The sequence below is a fragment of the Corvus brachyrhynchos genome, unplaced genomic scaffold, assembly GCF_000691975.1.
Source record: "Corvus brachyrhynchos isolate BGI_N302 unplaced genomic scaffold, ASM69197v1 scaffold466, whole genome shotgun sequence".
NCBI classification, from domain to species: domain Eukaryota; kingdom Metazoa; phylum Chordata; class Aves; order Passeriformes; family Corvidae; genus Corvus; species Corvus brachyrhynchos.
Genome location: NW_008238635.1, coordinates 1,336,871 through 1,358,019, shown reverse-complemented (window position 1 = coordinate 1,358,019; position 21,149 = coordinate 1,336,871). Strand labels below are relative to the sequence as shown.

The window sequence follows — 21,149 nt, the reverse complement described above, 5'->3', positions numbered from 1 at the left end:
GTTTGTCACACAGAGAGGCTTGCTTGCCCTGGTTGTTCAGGAGCTCCTGAGGGGCTGATGGAGCACCTGGCTGCAGGTCTTGGTTCCTCCTTGCTCCCTCAGCCAGGGCTGAAGCCAGGCTGGCAATGCCAAGCAGTGAGCAGCTGCCTGGGCTGTGTGTGGAACAAGTTACTCCCAGGGATTAGAGTGATTGGGGTTTCTTAAGGTAAAGGCAGCGTGCAAAGAAAAGCAGCATGTCTGGGGACAGCAGAGCTCTGCCACAACCTGCTCTTAGCCACAGCTTGTTCTGCACAAAGAGTTTTCATTGGCACATCACCTCTTATCTGGCACTGGCCTGGAAGGAGGGCTGGGGAGTGGGCTTGGGGTTGTCTCCTGTGGCTGATGGGGCTGCACAGGAGGTTTTGGTATAAGCATTTCTGCAACCCGAGCCCTGAGGCTTGCTCTGGGGCCCCAGGTAGGACAGCAAGGACATTTTGGTGTAGCCCAAGGCAGCTGGAATCTGGATGAAGGTTGGTGTCAGGCTAACGTAGCTCTGGGGCTGTTATTTCTGTGTGGTATTGGCTTATTGGGCTATGGTGTGGAAATCTCTGGAAAGCTTCAACTACACCTGGGAGCATCTCCCACGGTGCAGGTCCACGTGTTCTCCTTTTGGCCAGCGTGGGCTGGGTGTTCCGTGCCCTCTGTATTTTCCCATGTCTCCCTAGATTTTAAGGGAAAGAAATCCAGGTGCAGTGTTGGGAGAGGGAACCGTGATGTGGTCTGACCAGGAATCCTGATTTAGCCGTAAGGGGGGTGTGGGGGCCCATTCTCCATGGAATGGGCGTGCAGGCACCACACAGAGCCGTTCCTTTTTGTGTAGGAAAACCACCTGGGCTGAAGGGCATAACAAAACCCCTCTTACAGCCCATGTCTCATGGAGGTGAGACCCAGAGGGATCTTCCCTGGAGATCCCCGGTGACTCTCGGCTGGTGTTGCTCCTCTGGGCCCTGTAGGAGTGGCAGAGCCCAGAGCACTGTGCAGGATGTTGGGGGGTATCAGGTGTGCTCGGGCCACCCTGTTGGTTCTGCTTCCATGTTCCTTCAGATACCAGCCCCAGCAGTGGAGTCCTGGAGCCAAACTGCCCAGACTTTCATAATCCCAGGAAGGAAAGGAACAAATCTCTCACACATGGAGCTCTCCACCGGGGTTTTCCCATCCTCTGCCCACCCTGGTGGCTGCTAACAAACCAGTAGATCTAGACCTGCTATGCCTTGATAGAAAGATCTATTTTTAGGGCCTTGATATTTAAAATGATCTGTTAGAATTTCATGCTTAAATAACACTAAATAATGTTCCCTGTTTGCACAGTGTAATTGGAAGAGGCGAATAAACCAAACAAACGGGCTATGACTGAGCTTCCTTAGTATTTTCAGACTGAAACAAACAGCAAAAAACAAGGGCTTAGCCAATTTAACACTTTGGGGGTATTTTCTAGTTGGCATTTCACTTTTTCATTTTCACAGGCCAAGAAACATGAGAGTTCTAAAGAGCCAGTGGCTTCTTGCCAAAGAAAACTCGGTTGATCTTAGATTGAAAAAAAGAATGAAAGAAAAAAAATCAGAAGTGAACTTATTGTTTGTTTTTTAGGAACTGGCAGGGCTAATGACTCTGCAAGTGCCATGGGATTTTATGCAAGTGCAGAAAAGACTTAGAAAATATTCAGCAAGTTCATTTAGGCTCCTTTCATGCTTCTCAAATCTTGAGGCTTCTTTATTGCTTCTTTATGTCAATTTGGCACTGCTTGATTTCGCTGCCTCCCTCAATGTTACTGCAATGGCATTGCTGTGCTCCGTGTGGAGCAGGTCCTGTGCTGATCACATCCCATGTAACCTGTGTGGGCTTTTAGGGGATTGAATCAAAGCTCCTGCCTTTGGTTGACCCTTTTTGGGGATAGGGAGTTCAGGCCAAGCTGCCGTTGCCTGTGTGCAAAGCCCTCGGCGTCATTATTTAGGCGAAGTGATTTTGTGATTTTCCTTCTGGAAAACTGCCATTGGAGAGGGAACGTAGCCCGGGCTGACGAAGCTGCTGCACATCAGCTCAGCAGTGTGTCTTTATCTGGCAGGATCCCTCTCTGCCAGGGCTCAAGAAGTGTTTGGACAATGCTCTCAGGCTCATGTTGGGTTTCTGTGCAGGGCCAGGGGCTGGACACGATGGTCTTTGTGGGTTGCTTCCAGCTCAGGTCAGCCTATGATTCTCCTGTTGGAAGGGTGTGAGTAAGTATTCCCCCTGTGTCCCTGTGCTGAGATGCCCCACGGAGCAATGTTCCTGCAGGCTCAGGCTGTGACAGTGATGATGCTGAGACTCCTTAGCAGCCCTGCATCCTCCTCTTGGTTCTTCCCTTTCCTGCCAGTGCCCTGTCCTCCCTCTGTCCCGCCTATCCTGGGGTGAGTAGGCTTCCCCCAGTGCCTCCCCTCCTCCCAGGCTGGTGAAATCCTTCTCCGTCGTCCCCTCCCTGCGCTCCTCATGAGCCTCAGCTCTGTTTGTGCCCACATTAGCATTTCTGCTGACTGCAAGGATCGGTTTAATTTCATGGGTGTCATTTCCTTCAAGAAATCTCTCTCTGAGCAGCAGCCCGACGAATGCCTGATAAAACATATTTTCCTACGGTAATGATTTTATGGACCCATAAGTCATGAATTTATTATGATCTCAGCCCCTGCTGCTGATTGCTGTAAAATGCAAAGTAATTAACAGCGAGCGGTAGCAGCTATTCCCACCTGGTAGCGTGTTCTTGGGTACGCTGATGGCTTTGATTAAAGTAATGGCTAAAGTGTACAGCCCGGCTGTAAAATATTAGCATGATTAATGCAGTATCCTAAATAAGAAACAAAACTAATGGGCATGGTTTAAGGAATTAAATATATATATGTGTATATATATATACATTCCTTTCCCGCCCTCTAGCTATTGTTCTGGCTCATTTATGCTTTCTTTTCTGTTAAATAATGTATGGGCTGGAGGACCAGGGGCCAGGCTACAGATGCATATTGCAGTTTCATAACGTCTTAAGTGCTTGTGTTAATTTTTCACTCCTTCCTCCTCTTTCCCCTCAACCTGCCATCTCCCATCGCGTAGGGGGAGAAGGATAATCGAGTTTCCTGAACTCGGCCTGCAGTCAGATGTGATTTGATTTGGATTGCAGACAGCTTGGGGAAGCGGCTCCGAGGCAGCTTGGAGAGTTGGACGCGGTTTCCGGCCTCTCAGACCAGAAACCCCGGTGCTGTGTCCGCGTTCCCGTGGCTGGGGGTGATCTCCAGGCTGTCTCAGCTGCAGGGAGCCCGTAAGTTTTTTGCACATGAAGAATAACCACATCTGTCCAAAAGCTGCACTGCTTCTGCTGGGAACAGAATGCTTTTGCTTTTCTTTTTCTCAGCAGCTTTGGAACGGTGGTGACTGGATTTGAGTGAAAAATTAGTGGAAAATAAGACCCAAGTCATTTCTCCCTGCCACCCTTCCCAAAGCCATGATGAATTTGGTTTCTGGCATTTTCCAATGGGAAATTTTCCAATCAGAAATTACTTCAGCTTGGGTATGAGAAAAGGAAAAACACTTTTTTTTTTTTTTTTTTTTTTTTTTTAATGACAAGCACTTAGAAAATTTTATTTGGAAATGGAGAAAATATCTGGTTGGAAAAAAAAAAGGAAAAAAAAGGCCTTTCTGACCTACACATTTTGATCAGCTCTTCTCTTCCTATTTCAAAAGATGCATACACCAACGTTATCTAATTCCCTCTGATCAGCCTCTACCTTTTCAGGTGTATTGATCTGCTCTTGTTTATGAAGCTCCTAACTATTGGAAAGAAGAGTTTATAAATAACTACAGAGAAACGGGATTCTGTATCACAGCAGTTCCAGCTGTTCTGCTTTTGTTTATGGCACAACACACGGTTTTTGGAGCTTTTCTTAACCAGGAGGTTGCAAAAGGAAGCTCAGCATGCCAATGTCACTGAGAATTGTTGTGTTGTATTGTACTGTGCAAATGGTGTTTTCTCCCTCTTGGGACGGAGAGGTTTCTGGGTTTGCTTTTGTAGATAAGATATAAGCTCAGTAGTGGCTCTACTAGTAAATACAAGTAGCCCCAAGCTCTGGAATGTGTCTTGTTGGTCCCTCCGGTAATTTGACAAAGTACCCTTCCAGCAACCTCCTGAAAAGTACAACATGAACAGTTTTGTTGATTCCTCAGTGTCTGGAATAGTGGGAAGGGACACTTTGCCAGCGTTGGTGTGGGGTTTGGACGTCTCACCCGCATTCAGTGGTGGTCAGTCCCAGGAATCAGATGTGTTATCAGGAGGGTGAGGGAAGTTCTCTCTCTAAAATTGCCACTTCTGGAATTGTGACTACCTTTTGGGGAGAAAGGTGTAGGAAACCTCCAAAAGATAGAGTCTGTGATTTAAAGTACAGGGGAGCTTCCACGCAAGGGGAGATTAGTCAGACCGAGATAGAGTGGCAGCTGGGAGAGGGGGATGATCAAGCCAAGCATAGTCCAGAGAGGAGTAGGGTGGTTTGCAGCATCTTGTGATGTGGGTTACCCAGTGAACTCATTAAGCAAACGGTTTAAAGAAAATGAAGGTAAGTTCATTCTCCTGACATGCATAATTACATATATGTTCCATCATCACTTGCTGCTGCGGAGTCCCAAAGAGGAGAATAGATGTGACGCAGGACTAGATCATCATGGAATAGATCCCTGGGGAGGCTGAATGTAATCAAAGGGTTGGCAGCAAGAAGAGAGTCATAGATATCCTCATTTGCTTCCCCCTCCTCCTCTGGGGAAGGCTGTGGCCATGTTCTTATGCCTGCTGTGGTCTCTTGTCTTGGCACAGGGTCTCAGAGTGCTGGAGGATGTGGTTTGACTGGCAGCACTTCCTTTCCTCAGGAACAGATCTTCCCATTCTTCTCCCACCACGTGAGACCTTGTGTGCTGGGTAAGGAAGCACAGGGCAGGTGGTGAAGGAAGGGCAACGATGCTGGGCTGCATCAGGATTCCCACCTGCACCATCTGGCCTGAGGAGCGTGGAAGACACCGCAAGCCCGTGGGGCTGAGGCAGTGGCCTGGAGAGGTCAGAGCCCGGTGTGTGGATCTCATGGCAGCCCTGAGCCGTGACGCTGCCACGGCAAAGCCCGGCCTGTGAGGGTGGTGTGTGGTGCCTGGGCAAGGGGAGGCTGATCCATTTCATCCCTCGTTCGGGCACTGTTCGAGTCGGCTGCCGCAGTCAGGCTGCGGGGTCGTGTTTGGAAGGCTTTCTCAGCAGTGCACACATGTTAATGATGTTTGAGGAGTAGTTTCTGTGGGAGACCTGGGAGCCAGGCAGCTCTGCAGATCAGCCCATTAGTATTTTTAAAAGAAAACCTCCATCCTATAGGAACTGCTTTGGCCTCTGGAGACGTGCCAGAACTGTATCCCAGACTGCACCGCACCCGCTTCTATTATTTTTTCCCTCTCTCCTTTTTTCCACCCCTTTTCCTTCCCTCCTGCCTAGAGCTTTCTCTTGCTTTTCTATCCAAAACACACTTTAGCTGTTCCTTTGGAAGTTTGCACAAGGATAGGTTGGCGTTTACTTTTCCCCCTGCCGTCTCCTTTCTCCTTTTGGAGCTAATCACCCTGGTGAAATTGAGCTGTAATTCAGTTGGCAGTGGTCAGATTGAGCTGAACATGTGTGCTCCAGCACATCCCCAGATTCTTGCATCAACAAAAATGAGCACAGACAGGCACAAAGCAAAGGAGAGATTGCGTGGCCTTGTTTAAAACACACTCGTGCAGCAGCGTCAGCTACCTGAACAAAAGCTGCCTGTCTGCTTTTTGGAGGTGGGTGAAAGAAGAGGTTATTTGGCTTGATGTGCACAGCAAGAGGGGGAGATGGTTTCCCCCCTCCTTCCCCTGCCATCTGCAGCCTGGTGGCAGGTAGAGGAGGTTGGTTTTGTGGGGAGGATTTGTAGCTGCCGTGAGTCAGTCAGTGTGTCAGGGTAAATCAAGCCTGACGTTTTTAACATCTTCCCCACACAAAGAGGGGGGGCAGGGGGGGATGGAGGAAGCAATTGTAATTTTATGTCTATATCCTGCTCGACTAATCAAGGTGAGCAAGAGACTTGCCAGCCAGAGGTTTTCCTCTTGTTAGCTTGTTCATTTCTCTGCTTTGCCTTTCCCCTTCCTTTCCTGGACTACTGTAGGAATCTCCTCTGTAGTGCAAGAAACATTTTTTTTTAGAGGCTTGTAGACAAATGGTTCTTGCTCCTCCAGACTGTCTCTTTTAGTATGTCTCTAATTAGGTGAGTGAAAACCCATGGAAGAACACATTTTGGCAGAGGTTCGACTACCTTTGGCCCTGTATCCTGCCTCCTCACTCCTGCTCAGACCCTAAACTTACTGCTAGCCCTGGTGACAGTGCTGTAGTGCACTTTAACCTCTCCTGCCCCTCTCGGGAGCACCTTGTTCAGGTTGGACAGGCCTACAGGTGAGCTATGGAGACAAAGAGTACCTCCATCATGAGGGGGAGGTAATTCCAGGGGATTTCCAGCAGCAGCGTGGCTTTAGGGTTGTGCTTGGTGTGCCTCTTGTCTTGCCTCAGGCACGTGCTGCTGCAAAGCCTCCCTTGTGCCTTTTGCCTTGCTGCCAGCACAGGCTGCCTGCCCTAATCCCAGGCAGGCTAATTCCCTCTGGTGAGCAAGGAGAGGGAGGGAGGCAAAGTAAATTCATAGATAGGTGCCACCCTTCCGTTGCCACAGTCCAGAGTACGGGTTTAACATGTTAGGTGCATCCTGGTTTGCAAACTGGGATTAACTGGGATGCTCCACCTCTTGCTGGGAGCGATGATCCAGTAGACTGGGGTACCTGGTGGCAGTGAAAAGGCTTGTGCCCCAGGGGAGCACCCTGGCAGCTTCAGAGCTGTCTTCCAGCCCGTGGCACAGGTTCTCTTGAAGGTGAGTGAGGCGGATCATGAACAGTCCTGAGCTGGGGCTGCTGAGCAGCATTAAAAGCTGCACGCTGGGTCCATGTGCTGGCAGGGCAGGGCAGCATCATTAAAATTCCTGATGTGCACAGAAGTGGACTAAGTCATCAGCACAGGGCAGGGAGCCTCCGAGTTCTGAGTGCTCGTGCTGATTTACACCAGCTAGGGAACTGGGCCAAATCTGTCTCGTTCAATGAATGATCATTCAATTTTTCTCTCTGCTATCAAGCCCTTAAACAAAAGCCAATTGAAATCAATGGGAGACTTTCATCATTTTCAGGGTTATAGGCCTAAAAAATTGGATGCTCGGGGAAAAAGCAGGCCGGGGAAGAGAAAGGGAAGGAGGAATAAATGCTGCTGTAACATTGTGGCTTACAACAGAAACAGATGGAAGTGAGAAATGCTTTAGTTACGATTCTCTGGCAGCGACAATTCAGCAAAGCTGTACATGGAGATGTGTACATTGAAGAGCATCCTTCCTTATGCAGACTGCTCTGTGGGTGCAGCCTGTCCCTCTGGGAATCCCATCTCTGCGTGTCCTATTTGTTTATGTGATTAAGTTCTCTGCTCTCCCATTGCAGTTAAAGTTGTTGTTAGTGGTAAGCACAAGCTCCACAGCTGGCTGTTCCACGCAGAAATGCAGGAAGAAGTGCTGCCTTCTGCTCCCAGCAGCCAGCAGGATTTTTTTTTTTTTTTTTTTTTTTTTTTTTTTTTTTCCCTGCAGTAGCTGGAAGAGGGGGAGGTTAATATCTCATCCAGCCTCTGGCTGTATTTTGATAAAATCCTTTGTCCAATGACTGCAAAGTATTTTGCACATAAGGCAGGGTAAATCCCCTTCAGACAGGTATTATCTGGCCTATTTTTACAGCTGAGAATTTGCAGCCTTTGGAGCCATCTGAAGGCACTGCCTTCCCCTTGTGATCTCCTCGGCTGAATGGAAGTGTCAGGATCGGTGCTTCCAAACCCGGCCCCAGTTCCAACACAGCCCTCCAGTGCGCCTGGGCACCGTTAGATCCTTCCTCCCTCAGCCTCCCCATCCGTATCACAGGTATGACAATCATCCCTTCCCCCGGGTAAACATTTCATTATGCCTTGCTGCCGAAGTGCCTTGCAGGGGAGAGGACCTCCAGATAAGTCTGCATTCTCGTTTCGGCTGTGTTTGTGTGCGTGTTCTCTGCTTTGACTGCTCTTCCCTTTCTTTGCCTGCTCATTAGTTCTGCCTGAGTGCAGGACCTCTCCAAAAAATGCAGTGTTGGCAGCAGGCATGAATTCTTAACGCCTCCTGTCTCTAATGACAGAATCCAGGGCCAGGCAGTCAGTTTGCTTGCTGGGAGGAGGAGAGGCAGATGAGACGGTGGCTCTTCCCCTCGTCATGGGGTGAGCTTGCAAAATCACAGGAGGATCTGCAAAATATGCTCAGGTCTTGGACTGCTTCTCATGCTGCAAGGAGAATTGCTTGAGATGGCAGATGGAAAGAGATGCCTCTCGGGCTGTGGAAGGTGTTGAATTTGTTTTTAAAGCTTACTCTGGCCTCTCTCTGCTGTTCTACCCAAGCAATCAGCAACAGATTTTGGCTTTTGAGCCAAAGCTGAAAATCTCGAGTCTGACTTGCCCAGTGCCCTTTTGTGCTGCCCAACTTAATGCAGATGGAACGTATTAAACCAGTAAAAAAGCCCAAACAAAACAATACAACAATCAATTCACAGAAAAAAAATGCCAAGGGTTCAATTTTACTGAACAGGAGAAGGACTTTCCTTAATGGAGAGCTTAAAACTTATTTTTAGTAGTGTTTTCATTGTCTTTCATTCCTATTCTGTCCTTGATTCAAAGTTTCCTTGACTTTTTTGCAGATGCAGCTTTTAACATGAGTTAGCTTTTCCTTTCACAGACTCTTTGTATTTTGTTTAAAGAAGAAGGAAGTCTTGGCAAGTTAGAAGAGGTGTGAAGTGAAAGACAGGTGAATCCTGCCTGGATGCCATTCTTTCTTGTTTCATTTAATGTCAGGAATAATAAGAAAAATACCATTAAAAATCTTTGATTTTTGACTTTTAAAAGCCAAACCAAGGAAAATTACAATTTTTCATGCTGGTGATGAAATCCTGGATTTTTAGTTTGGTGGATTTGTGCTGAAACGTCCTTTGGTGGAATTGTTTTGCTTCTGATGAAATCTCAGTAGGCACTGAGAAAATTTCAAGTTGATTGTGGGATGACCAATCCCTCTTGGAGTTCTGGTTACTTCTTTCCATTTGTCCTGGTCTCTCCTTTCCACTTCCATCCTTGCTGATAGATTTTTCCACTCCTGTTCGTGTTCCACTGAAACTGCCAGCACCAAGACCGTTAAAATGCCCATGAGGAATTTCCTTCCTGGATGGACTAGTTGGGTTAAGATCTTTGTGATTCCCAGAGATGTCATCTTAGCCTGACTGAGTTGCCTCCATTTCACACACTGTTGCTGGAAACTTCTCATTTTTCTGCTCAGAGTACTTCACTTCTTCTATAAGGAAAGGCAGATTCTGATGCTGGGACATTCCTTGTGGCATGTGGAGGTTGGTCAGTTAGGCTGGATCTCTACCTGTGTTGCTTGGAGAGTTAATTCTGGCTTTGCAACAACTGAAGTTGAGCATTTTTGCTGGTTTGTTGCTCCTCAGTACATCAGATCTGGTAAATAAATAGATAAATAAATTTAAATGGTGGGATTCATTTGGGGAATCTTCAGAACCACAGGTAGATCTTTGATTTGGAGGAAAGAGAAGGTTGGGAAGTATCCTGTCCGGGGATTCTGCTTTCTCTCCCAGTCCCGTCTGTGTCCACGGGCCCAGGGAAATGAGCTGGTGTTCAGCCTAGTTCTGACAGATGAGTGCACACTGAAACCTCTGGTGATGGTCTTGGCAGAGTAATCTGAAAACCAAAGGATCTCTGGAGCTCTCTTCAGAGCTCTGTGAAAGCTTCTTCTGCATGAAGCCTATGCCGTAACTTTGGAGACGAGACCTGGCCGTGTCTGGACCAAGTGTTCAGCAGAAATGTGGAGCCACCACCTTTTGTGGCAGCCTGATGTTCTAGACCAGCTCTGGGATGAAATATCCAAAATCCATCTGTAATGAGGTCTTTGGGACTCTCTTCTCCATGTCTTGCTGGCAGGAAGTTCCCCCCTTCTGTGTGTACCTCCATCCCCTCGAGCAGGCGTGTTGATTCCACATTCCTCTTGTTCTCAGGGGCAGGTTTTAAAATCCTGTCGTAATTACTCACAAGCTGTGATTGGAGCCCATGCTCAGAAACCCTTTTTGCATCCAGGGAGGATCTGATTATAATTGTCGCAGAGAGGTTTGTTTGAGACTGATTCTGTGTCAGCTTGAAATTTCTTGATGATGCTCTTTGGGAACGAGAACTGTGCAGGCTTGAGGTCCAGAGAAGGGTGGTGGAAGGGACTTGCAGTGTCAGGCTTGGGGATGGAAATTGCTTTTTCTTCATGGAAGATAGATATGGTAGGAATGCTAAGCTGGAGAAAGAGCAGAGCAGGAGCTACTGGAATTACCTGACTGGTCTTTGGGGCACCTCTGTCTTCTCCACCCTAAAGACTTGAGGAGGCGGCCTGTTTTCTTCAGGGTGGTTGATTTAAATCACCCCTTTTAATCATGATTTAAATCAACAAGCAGGAAATCTTGATTTAAAAACCACATTTTAATCTTGTATTTTAAAGTTCATTTCCTAATGAAACGTGGTTTCTCATTGGTTGGCATAATTTGGTGCTATTTTTGGCACAGCAAAAGGGGACGCGACACCCATACATATTTATTGGTGTGACTGTATAGCTCAACATATATCTAGATCTATGTTCTAACTTCTACATCTTCTTGTTACATTGAAGGAATGGAAAGCGTGTAATTTCTGATGTGTTAGCCACGGCTTTGTTTTTTACATTTGTCTCAAGCTATACGAGGCCAAAAATTAAAATGCAATTAAAAATGCATGAAGAAAGCAGTTAAAAAGTTTTTTGTTGGTAGTTTAAAAGTTTTTTGTTTTCGCAGAGGGCTGGAACGAGCCTCTGCAGATAATCTACACCGTGTGTTGGCATTGAGGCAAGATCAATTACACCTCTCCCCTCCACACAGGTGTTTGTTTAACCTTTCCGTAGATGTCTCCAGTGAAAAATTCTGCAACTTCCCTGTATCTGTTCTAGGGAGAAAGTTTTTAATCTTTTTTTTATTTTTTTTAAATGTCTAAACTTAAGCTTTCTTTGCTCCAAGTTAAATTATTTCTTCTTCTGCCACTGAACACAGAGAACAATCGACTGCTGTCTTAATAACCTGCAAGCTACTGGAAGATTGTTATGCCTCTGTGCCTTAGTCTTCTCTTTTTTTTTCTAGGCTGAATGAACTTAGTTCGTTTAACCTTTCCTTGCCAGCTCTTCCTAAAGCTGTGATGGTTTAATTTCTTCTCCTCCGGACTGCCCCCTGCTTTTTCATCTCTTTCTGCATCTGCAGTGAAATTACTTTGGGGGTGCTTCAGGAGGAGAAATTGCTTGCCATGCCGTGTAGGCAAACTGTGGAACTCATTGCTATGGGATGCTGTGGATGCTAAAGATTAAATGGGTTTGGAAAGGGTTTAAGCAAAGTAATGAAAGCTGTTCCTGAGCCGTGCATTGCTGGAAGGCCTTGGGAGATTGAGATAAACAAAGGGTAAAATGCTACGCTCTGTCTTAAGGTTTCATTGCTGGCTTTGGGGTGGTACCAGCCCTGCCAGGGGTCGTACTGCCATGCAGTGCCCTGCATCCATGTCAGGCTGTTGTGATGTACTGGGAGCCTGTCCCTACTCTGTTTCAGAGGAGTGCTGGGATGTGCCCACGTCTTCCCCCGGAGCTTGTCTTTCCAGCCTTTCCAGCAGCTGCCTTGCAGCTAGCTGGAAAAACGGAGTCCAGCTCTCACTCGAGCACGCTGGGAAACAGCCTCAGAAAACCTGGGTGGCAGCAAGGGGTGTATGAATTTCCTGGGATTTGAATGTTAACCAGCTGCTGTTTGAGCAATGCTCTGCTCCTGTGGCAGACGGGAGCGTGGGGTGGTGCTGGTGCCTTTGCTGGAGCACCACGGTGGTTAATGCTGCCCCAGCCAGGCTGTGCGAGCTGTAAACAGCCGTCGGGAAGCAGAAACCTCTCTCTTCCCCTCAACTACTGGATTCGACAGTTCTCCTTTTATCTGTTCAGAAAGTGCTGAAGTGTTTCTAGCTCCTCTTCAAAAGCAATTCTGCACTGCCCAGAGGGGGCTGTAATTCACGTGGGGAGCCGGAAAAAAAGATACTCCCCATCTCAGCAGCTGTGTGTGAACCACGTAAATCCTGACTTCAGCTCCTCAGTGAAATTTAAGTGCGAGGGTGGGAATGTGGTGACAAGGACTCTGTGGGTCACCAGCAGGGTGAAGGTACACCAGGAAGCCCTTACTTCTGGAAAGGCAGGGTTTGAGGATAGCAATGCTTAGTCCTGGAGCATCTTCAGGGGTGGTTAAAAAGGTAATTGGAGTCTGACTTTCCTGTTTGCCAAGCCTCATGGTGCTCTGAATATACCCTGTTCAGTACCCTGTCACTGAAGGTCTTTAGAGAACAGTCCCTCTTTGCTCCCATCTGTTCTTGGGCTTCCAAATCCCTTTTTCCTTTTCAGTTCACCTTATGGAGGGGAGCACTTTCCCAAAGGGGACCCTACCTGAGTTTAACTCTGCTGAGGCCACAGGAGCGCAGCAAAGATCGGGTAGGTTTGCCATTCCCTGGGGCAGAATGAGGCCAATTCAACATTTAAGGGGAAAGCTGGAATGTGGCTTTTGATGGGCTGGGGATCACAGAATCCTAGAATAGTTTGGGTTGGAAGGGGCCTTAGAGATCACCTAGTTCCAGCGTGGGGGCATGGAGGTGGATTTAGGCAGCAGTGAAACAGTGCTGATCGTGTTTCCCTCGTCATGGCGGGAGGTCATGGGCAGTGCGGCCTGGGATGGGCAAAGCAATAAAAGTTGCTCATCATCTCCCAAGTGATGGTCCCAAAAGGAGGGTGGATGTGTCTGAAAGGGACTCATCACAGTTATTGCATCTCTTTCACCTCTTGAAAAACATTTGCACTGAGATGTCTTTGTTTCAAGAAATAATAAAGCTGGGCAGCTTGCAAGCCGCGTGCTTGCCTTCTCCCTGGTGTTCCCGTGCTTGGCAGTGCCTTTGCTTTTGCAGAAGAAGTGTGGATTTGTTTTTTAACTCTTGCTGCTCTGTGAAAGAGAGCAGCCAGAGAATGAACAGTTTGGGATTTTGCAGGTAGGCAGGGGGTGGACACCAGTCCTCTTTAATCTTGGGTGCTGAAGGTGATCAGAGGTTTTTGTACAGACCTTTATCTGTTGGCAACTTAATTAACTAATGGTCCCAGAAAGCTCTTACAGAACAATTGATTTTATTCACTTCAATATCGTTATCTCTGTCCTATTGGCACCCAGGCGGTTGTGCAGACTTTTTTTGGGTGTTGAAAGCTGGTCATTGCTTCCTTTCCCAACCCTGTTTTTTTATCCACAGGTTTTTGGATTAGAGATTTAGCTTTAGAGAGAATGAAATCCTCTCTGTCTGTGGCTGTGTGGGGAGCACGTGGCTGCAGCTGGAACAGCCTTAGAGTATGAATGGCACAGGGCAAGGGAAACATGATCAGCATTGTTTCATTGCTGCCTGGCCTCACTGTCTGTGCTCCACACCTGACCCGAGGACACACGTGAGAGCAATATGAGATATCCAGCCCCTCGTCACGTTGTGTCTTCTCTTTGCCTCTGGCCTGAACCTGGCTCTCCTGGTTACTAGTTCTTGCAATTTTACTGGTAGCCCTCCTGGTGATACATGTCACGTTGAACTCCCGTGTCGTGGGTGCATGTGACAGAGAGAATCACAGCCTGTATTTTAATAAAGCTTAATTCCTCTGCCTCCATAAAAATATCTATGTAAGAAGACATAGCTGAGCCCTGAGGCATAGACATGAGAAGGTAGTGGGAAGATCTGCCCCTGGGCTGTGTGTGTGTATTTAAAGTGCTTTCCCAGTGCAGGGATGTTGTCTCCTGGGGTCACTGAGACTTCTGTGATAGGGATTGCTGGGGTGAACTGGGATTTGATGAGAATTGAAGCTGGCTGGGGAAAAAAAAATTACCTGAGTCCTCCACTTCATACTGGGTTGGATTTTGCATCATCTTTGCCAAGGTCAGAAGAAATTCATAATGGCAGCTAGGGCCAGAACAAACAGCTTTAAGACTTGTTAAAAGTCTTCCCCTTTTCCCATCCCTCCAGCTTCCTCGGACACCTGGTCATTCCCCCTTCCACCTACCCCTCAAGCCAGCAGCTCATCACCTGGCCTGTTAAGCACATCTCCCTCTGGTACCTCTGTCTGTCCCCGTTCCCATCCTACGGCATCCGTGACCCTACTGCCATCGTGGCAGACTCCTTTCCGGGGCTGAGGGTGGCTGGGTCGGCCCCTTCTGCACGTGGTGCTCTGCAGTAGAGGGAGCTACTTCTCCTTTTATTAAAACATGGTCACGTAGGTCAGCACATATGGTGGCATCTCCATACAGGTGAGATGGCGGTCCTTCAGACCTGGAAGTGAGAACCATCCCCTCTGCCCCCACAGATGCTGGGACAACCAAATTTGACTTTCTTATATGTTTTAGTCCCTTAGTGGCATCTTCTGGACTGCTGGTGGCTGGGGAGATGATGTTGCTTTGTTTGAAACCCAGAAAGGATCATTTCATCAGTTTGGCTTCCTGTATGGCTGGGTGAGAGCACCCCAGAAAGGTAATGGGCTGCTTTCACGGGCAGCAGCTCATGCTTGATACTTATAGAGAAATGGTTCTTTGAAAAGATCCCATTTTTCAGCCTCTCCTGCTGTTCTCTAGCTAGGGCTGAGCCTTGCTGTTAATAAGGGAAATGCAGACATCTCTTCACAGTAAAGACAAAAAAAACCAACCCTTTGCTTTCCTTCCCATCTTGCCAGGAGCACCCTGCTGTGCCCCTCTGCTTTCTTCCCATCTCACAGAGGGAATGGATTCTCTCTCTCGGTTGTACTCCTCCCTAGAGCACTGCTTGCTGAGTGTGTCCACGCAGCCATCCCATATCCCTTCAGCTGGCTTTTATTAGCGAGCAGAAAGCAAAGTGCAATGGTTTGGGGGGGAAGGGAGGGGTTTGGAAGACCCGAGGTTAAGTCTCAGTTGTGTTTTGGATTTACTGTATGGCTTTGGAAAAGTCACTCGTGTGCGTCAGCTCTCTACCTGTAAGCATCGGTGTGGTCTGACCGACTTCTTCAGCATTAAGTGGTACTTATGTGTTGCTTTTAACCACTTTCCATCCACAGGAGAAAAGAAGTGGGTGTTGAAGCAAGGGTCACTTTGAAGCCGAGCCTCAGCCGTTTGTGTTTCTCAGGTGCTTTCAGTAATATGACCCATGCTTTATGTTACAGGCTGCAAATACTGCAAAAGACTGTTTTGAGCCCTGGGAGCTTTAATTGAGATCCAGGCTCCTAGCAGTCCTTGCAAAATGAGCCTGACACGCTGCACTCTGTTGTTCTAGTGAAAAAAAGGGGTTTCTTAAGGGTTTTGGCTGTGCTTTGGATAGACGTTTTTGGTCTGAGGTGCCACCAAAAGAACAGGGGCTCTGGCTCTGCAGGACTCTTCAGATGTGCCAGAATTCTGATTTCATTTTCTCTCTGGAAAATCACTGGCCATATAAGAAACTCGGATGAGAAAATGCTTGGTTAAAAACTCGAGGGGTGCTCCATGGCAAACCCATGGGAGGATCCGTTTCCCAAGTCTCCTGTCTGCAGGGGCTATTAGGAGATTCTTTTATTCTGCTCGAAGCCTGCAGGTTTATAAACACAGGCTCTTCTCTTCAGCTGAGTTGAGAACAACAACTTCCGTTTGAATTCCTTTGGGCCTGGAGCTGTCTGTCTCTATCATTCAGTTCAGGAGTGTAGCAGAGGGGAGGGGGGAAAGCCAGGGGAACACCAAAAGGGTTTTGGTTTGTACTGGACTAGGAAAACCTGCATCATGGTGAGGATGGGTAAAAAAATCTCACTATTAAACTTGTGCTGCTGCAGCATGGAAGGATTAGCCCCATTAGAGCTCGTAGTGCAGCATCCCTGGTGTAGGTGTGTGGATGAGGAAGGGTCTGAGGACATGACTGGGGTTTTAGGCTTAGCTAAACTAATTGGCTTTGGAAGGTGGGGACAACGGGCAGCTTTCCCTGGGCTGTGGCAACACTCATAAGAACATGGTGGCATTTCTGGGGCCTCTGAATGTCACTGGTGTGTTGAAGATGGCTTTGGGCTCGTGGCTGAGAGATGCTATCACAGGGATGCCCACAGTGTCTGAGAGGTTGCAGAACTGAGGCTGGAGAAAACCTGTGCGATGGCTTCTCTGTCCATTTTCATTTTCCTGTGCCGTACTCAGGAAGATTCAAATACTCCAGGGACCTGTTCAGTTCTGAGGCCTCAGCCAGTCTGTAGCTGGTGGGGTCACTTTCACCCTGCGGGTGGATTGGAAGGCTTTCACTCCCTCCTGCACAGGGATCGAAGGGCTCTGCTCCCTGGCTTGTGAGACAGAATGACTGCAGTTGCTGTGAGAGAGCAGGAAATCATCTCTGTAAAACTGTCCAGAAAGCCTTGAATTCAGGTACAAGCCTCATGTTTATAGGAACATAAGAGGAACCATGGAAACTAAATATGGGTCAGAGCACCCGCAAATAGAAAAACCAGAGGCATTGCAGAGTTACACTGATTTCTCTGCCTTTGGATTTGCTGTGGTGGTTTCAAACCTGCCTGGGGTCCTCGGCTCTGAAGGAGGCTTTGGGATCCATAGGAGGAAGGAGTATTTTTGGGAAGGCAGCAGGGCAGAAGACCTCACTTAAGTGCCTGTTCCACAAGGGGCACGATGCTCAGTGGTACGTAAGATGTGCTGGCTGTGACATTCCCGTTGAGCCCAGAGGGAGATCAGGTACCTGGAGAGGAATGAAGAGCTTTACCTGCATTGTTGAAGTGGAACTTAAACTTTGCTTCCCTCTGCTCCCTTGTTTAGAGGATTACCCTGTGGATTCCCTCTTGGGCCTGTTGCAGTGATTCAGCTGCTCTGCAGTCCTCAGCTTCATCACAGGGAAACTTTTTCACCTAGCTGCTGCCAGCATGCTTTTGGCGACCCTGGGTGTCCTGTCAGCTGTTACAGGCCATTAAAGGATTTGTTTCTCGGTGTATGAAAAGGCTTAATTCAATTCTCATTCTCTCCTGGCATTCCTCGGAGGTGAGTGCGTCCCCTCAGCATGAATCCTCCAATGCCGCTAATTGACTTGAAAGTAGCTCGTGTCTCCTTGGAAATGTCACCCAGCCCTTTTCAAGTGCAATTCCAGGCAATCAGGATCAATATGTTTCTTTAGCTAAGGGTATTAGCACATGACTGACAGCCCTGCGGCATTAGCTTATTCATATGGACTTCCAGATGCTCATTTTTCTTCCCTGTCTCAGCTCCAGTCCCGGTGAGGAGAGACAGAGCTTGGAGCGGAGCCATCCCCCGAGCTGCAGTTGTTCCCAGACCACTGGTGGGTTCTGTGCTGGCTCTCCCGTGCCTGCCCCAAATCCATGGGTCGCTCTCATTCCCTGTCTCCCAGGTGAGGTCAGACTGCATTGCCCCATCTGCTGGCTCATCACATCATGGCCTCGAGGTGTTCCAGAAAGGAAGGGGCTGGATTTCTCTGCCCGTGCTGATCAGCACGGCGCTTCCTTTGATAACAGAAAAGGCGTCAGCGGATTTTGGCAGCACCTTTGCACTGGAAATACCGTCAGTGTAGCTATCCCTGCTCAGATCCCTGCCCCCTTGTGCTCCCAGGGAGGCTGCCGTCAGCAGCAGAGGACTCACCTTGCTTTCCTCATCGTGTGGCAATTGTGGGCTGCTCCTGGTGCCCAAAACTCTTGGGGTTTTCCTTATGTCTTCCATCCAGTTAGACATTCTTCTGCCTTCTTGCGTTAAAAATGTTTGCGAATTCATCTTCCCAGCGCCCAGTGAGGAAGGGGCGTGCTGCTCTCTCTGCTTGGAGACAGGGGTGAAAGCACTGGGAAGTTAATTCAGAGGAGCTTACAAAAGCACTTGAGACAGTGAATTTATTCTGAGCCCAGGTGCCCTCTGCTTTCCTTGCCTCTCCTTTAATAAGGATGCCACAGCTGATGCATCCCCTCTGCTCCCCTGGCGAGACCTCCCATCCCTTCTGCACCCCAGCTCTGCCTCTTTCCTTGGGAAGCAGAGGGAAACTCACCCCCCACTTTGGGAAACACTCAGAAGTCTTAAAAGCAACAACTCAGGAACAGATCATAGAATATTTCATCTTTCTAAAGGAAGAAGCTGGGTTGCTGAGAGACCAGGAGCCATGTCCTAGGCAAGATGACATCTCCCAGGCTTGTTTCTTCTGGGTCCGTGCCACCCTGCTAGCAGTGCTCCCAGCTCTCCAAGAGCTCCTCCCTGGCACATTAGAGCTGCAGGGAACATGAAGCTGGCTCCCAAGCAGCAAACATTAACGTGCAGAAGAATGAGGTGTGCCGCACTGGAGCTTTGGGAAAACTTTGAGGACTTCTCTGCCGTGCTGTGAGTTTGAGCTCAGGGTTGGTGATGGCACATCATCTGCCCCCACCCGGGATTCGTAACTGCTGCCGAGGCAGAGGTGGGGAACCTGTCAGGGAGCTGCTGAGAGCACAATCCCCAAAGGCACATCAGGAGAGAAACAAGACAGCCTACAAGCTTTAATCTGTGGGTCTGCCTGGATACGTGCAGGTGTGTTTGCATTCCGTCTCCTCTGGAATTAGTCAGTAAGGAGTTAAGGTGCGTGCCCTGTGAGACAGCCAGAACAAGCGCATCCGAAACTCCGGCAATCAGAGGCAAAGCAACAATTATTAACGCCTCGGCATTTAATGTGGCAGAGCGCTTACGCCCCCAGTTATATTGTGTGTTCAACTCCCAAGCTCTCAGATTTGTCAGTCAGCAGGTCCATAGATCATGGCGACCTTAGCATCATGTCAAGGGGCTTCACTCCATCAGGGATAATGAGCATCTCCCACCGGTTTCTTCCCATCATTCATTTGAGATCCAGAAGTTCATCATGCAAATGACAAACAGCATTAATTTTCTGCAAATAATTCCTCCAGATGTCCGCAGGATTCCAGCACTCCTTGCCCAGAACAGTAAAATATGTTTGTCTTCCTCCCTATAATTCATCGCCAGGCCCACAAATCTCCCCAAAGTCTCTATAAACAAAGCAGGAGGCAGAGTGCACAGAGTGCAGAGGATAATAGTTCACTGCAAACATGTCTCCGGGCATCTCTGTGCTGCACACGAGGAAAGGAGTGGTGGAACAGGTCCAGAAGTTTCTTCTCACGTGAGCTGAGTTTGACTGCATTTAGTCTTGCAAGTACAGTGAGCGTGATGGTCTGAGCCAAGCCTCACACAAGCACAAGTCATTGTGGGAGGAGAAAGGAGGAATTTTTATGGGTTTGAAATTCATTCAATGGGTCTGTCATTCTGGAATGGCTTGATCTGGAGTGAAACCTCCTGCAAAACGCATCTGCATCACTAGGGGACTCTCCGTGAGATCTGTGCTTTATCTTGGATCTGCATCATGCTGTGTTTTCTGATGAGCGCTAAAGCAATTAGCCAGAGTTTGGTTTCTCCAAGCATCTCTCAGCTTACTGGATTCCAGATCCAACCAAAAATACACAAAGAGATGAATTTCAGAGAGATTTGGGCGACAGAGCACAAGAAGTTTTGGCTTGGGTGAATTTGAAGATATGATGCAGGAATTGGCTCCAGCCAGTGTATCTGGAATAGGGCAGCCCCATGATGAGGCAGACAGAAAACTGACTGTATTTTTGACTCACACAAGGGGTCATCAGGCAGCTAGGACCCAAATCCAAGGAGGGTGGCGCAAATCCTGGGCTCCTTCCCATGTTCCAAGTAGAGTTCAGAAGAACTTGAGGGTACGCAGCGTGGCCTCAGGCTTGAAAAGCTTCTGTACCTGAGATTTATTTGGTTGGATATATAAGTGTATGTATTGTTTTATTTGGCTGGACATGGACAAAACCAAGGTCATCCCAAAACCCTTCCTCCTCTGAGAGCACCCAGCATTGAGCTGGCAGTTGGCAGCCACCAAGTGCTAGAGCCAGCCTGGGAGCTCAGTCCTGAGCTCCAGCACGGAAATGGCCTGACCTGGAGATGCATTAAGAACAGAGCCACCAGCTCAGCATGAGGCTTGCGTGTGCTGGAGCAGAGAGCATCCCAGGCTCTGGAAGATGCTGTGAGGGCCCAATTCCCCTCTTGCCAGCGGCACAGCGGGGCAGTGCATGGTGGGTGAGTCACCTTCCAGAGAGCAGGTGGGCGTTGTTGCTCTGCTCTTCTCTCCTGTTTCCCACTAGGCTTAACAGGCCCAGCTTTGCTGTGGATTTCTCCTCTCCATTCGCCAGCTCCTGCCAGCCCTGGAAGCACACACCCGCTCCCTCCCTTGCTGGCCTTTTCACACTGGAAGGGTTTTTAAAGGTCCCTCTGAGCAGCAGCTGCTGTGTGGCTTTTTGTTTTTTTGGTGTTTTTTATGATGGGCTGGAAATTAATTTCTTTTTCACTGGCGTTGGACTATCCATTCCCCACGTCACAGTGCAGAATGAGCTCGTAACTCTCTTGACTGCCTCGTGGCTGAATTATGGGGACTTCTGCAGCGTAGCCCGAAGGGTTTAATTTAACAGTGGATGTTGGAGGAAAGCAATAGAGTTCTGACAACTGTCTAGTACTTTTGCTGTCAGTGCACTTGGAAAATTTTTCTTAACATTTGATTGAAAGGTTCCTTGTTTTAAATTAAGCTCAGGACTTCTTGTCCCTTCCACAGATGGGGAAAGGTGGATGGCTTTTATTTTTTTCCCGCCCCTTTCCTTTTTGTTTGTCTGAAGATTGTAACCATGTCTCCATCCTCTCTAGACTGAGCATCACAAATGCTTTCCACCCCTCCTTGCCAACTGTCTCCTGTAGAGATTTCCAGTCACTGTTGTCTGTCTCTCTTGGACTGTCTCCAATTGTTCACACCGTCTGGAAGATCAGTATCCCAAACTGGACAATGTGTTCCAGCTGAGTCTTTAACAGCCCGGAAGGCACGCGAG

At 48.3% G+C, this 21,149-nt stretch overlaps 1 long non-coding RNA gene across 13 annotated transcripts in view; it reads left to right on the top strand.

Moving 5' to 3' along the window:
- LOC108447441 overlaps window positions 1–21,149 on the top strand; it is a 93,847-nt gene that overhangs the window by 46,393 nt on the left and 26,305 nt on the right. The window contains exons 1-2 of one of the 13 annotated variants that reach the window (XR_001863001.1): window positions 7,767–8,033; window positions 12,633–12,719. The exons of 11 other annotated variants lie outside the window; for them this stretch is intronic. This is a non-coding gene — a long non-coding RNA (uncharacterized LOC108447441). Of the gene's footprint in view, window positions 1–7,766; window positions 8,034–12,632; window positions 12,720–21,149 lie in introns of those variants that run through there. One more of the 13 variants, XR_001862997.1, reaches the window with a different exon arrangement.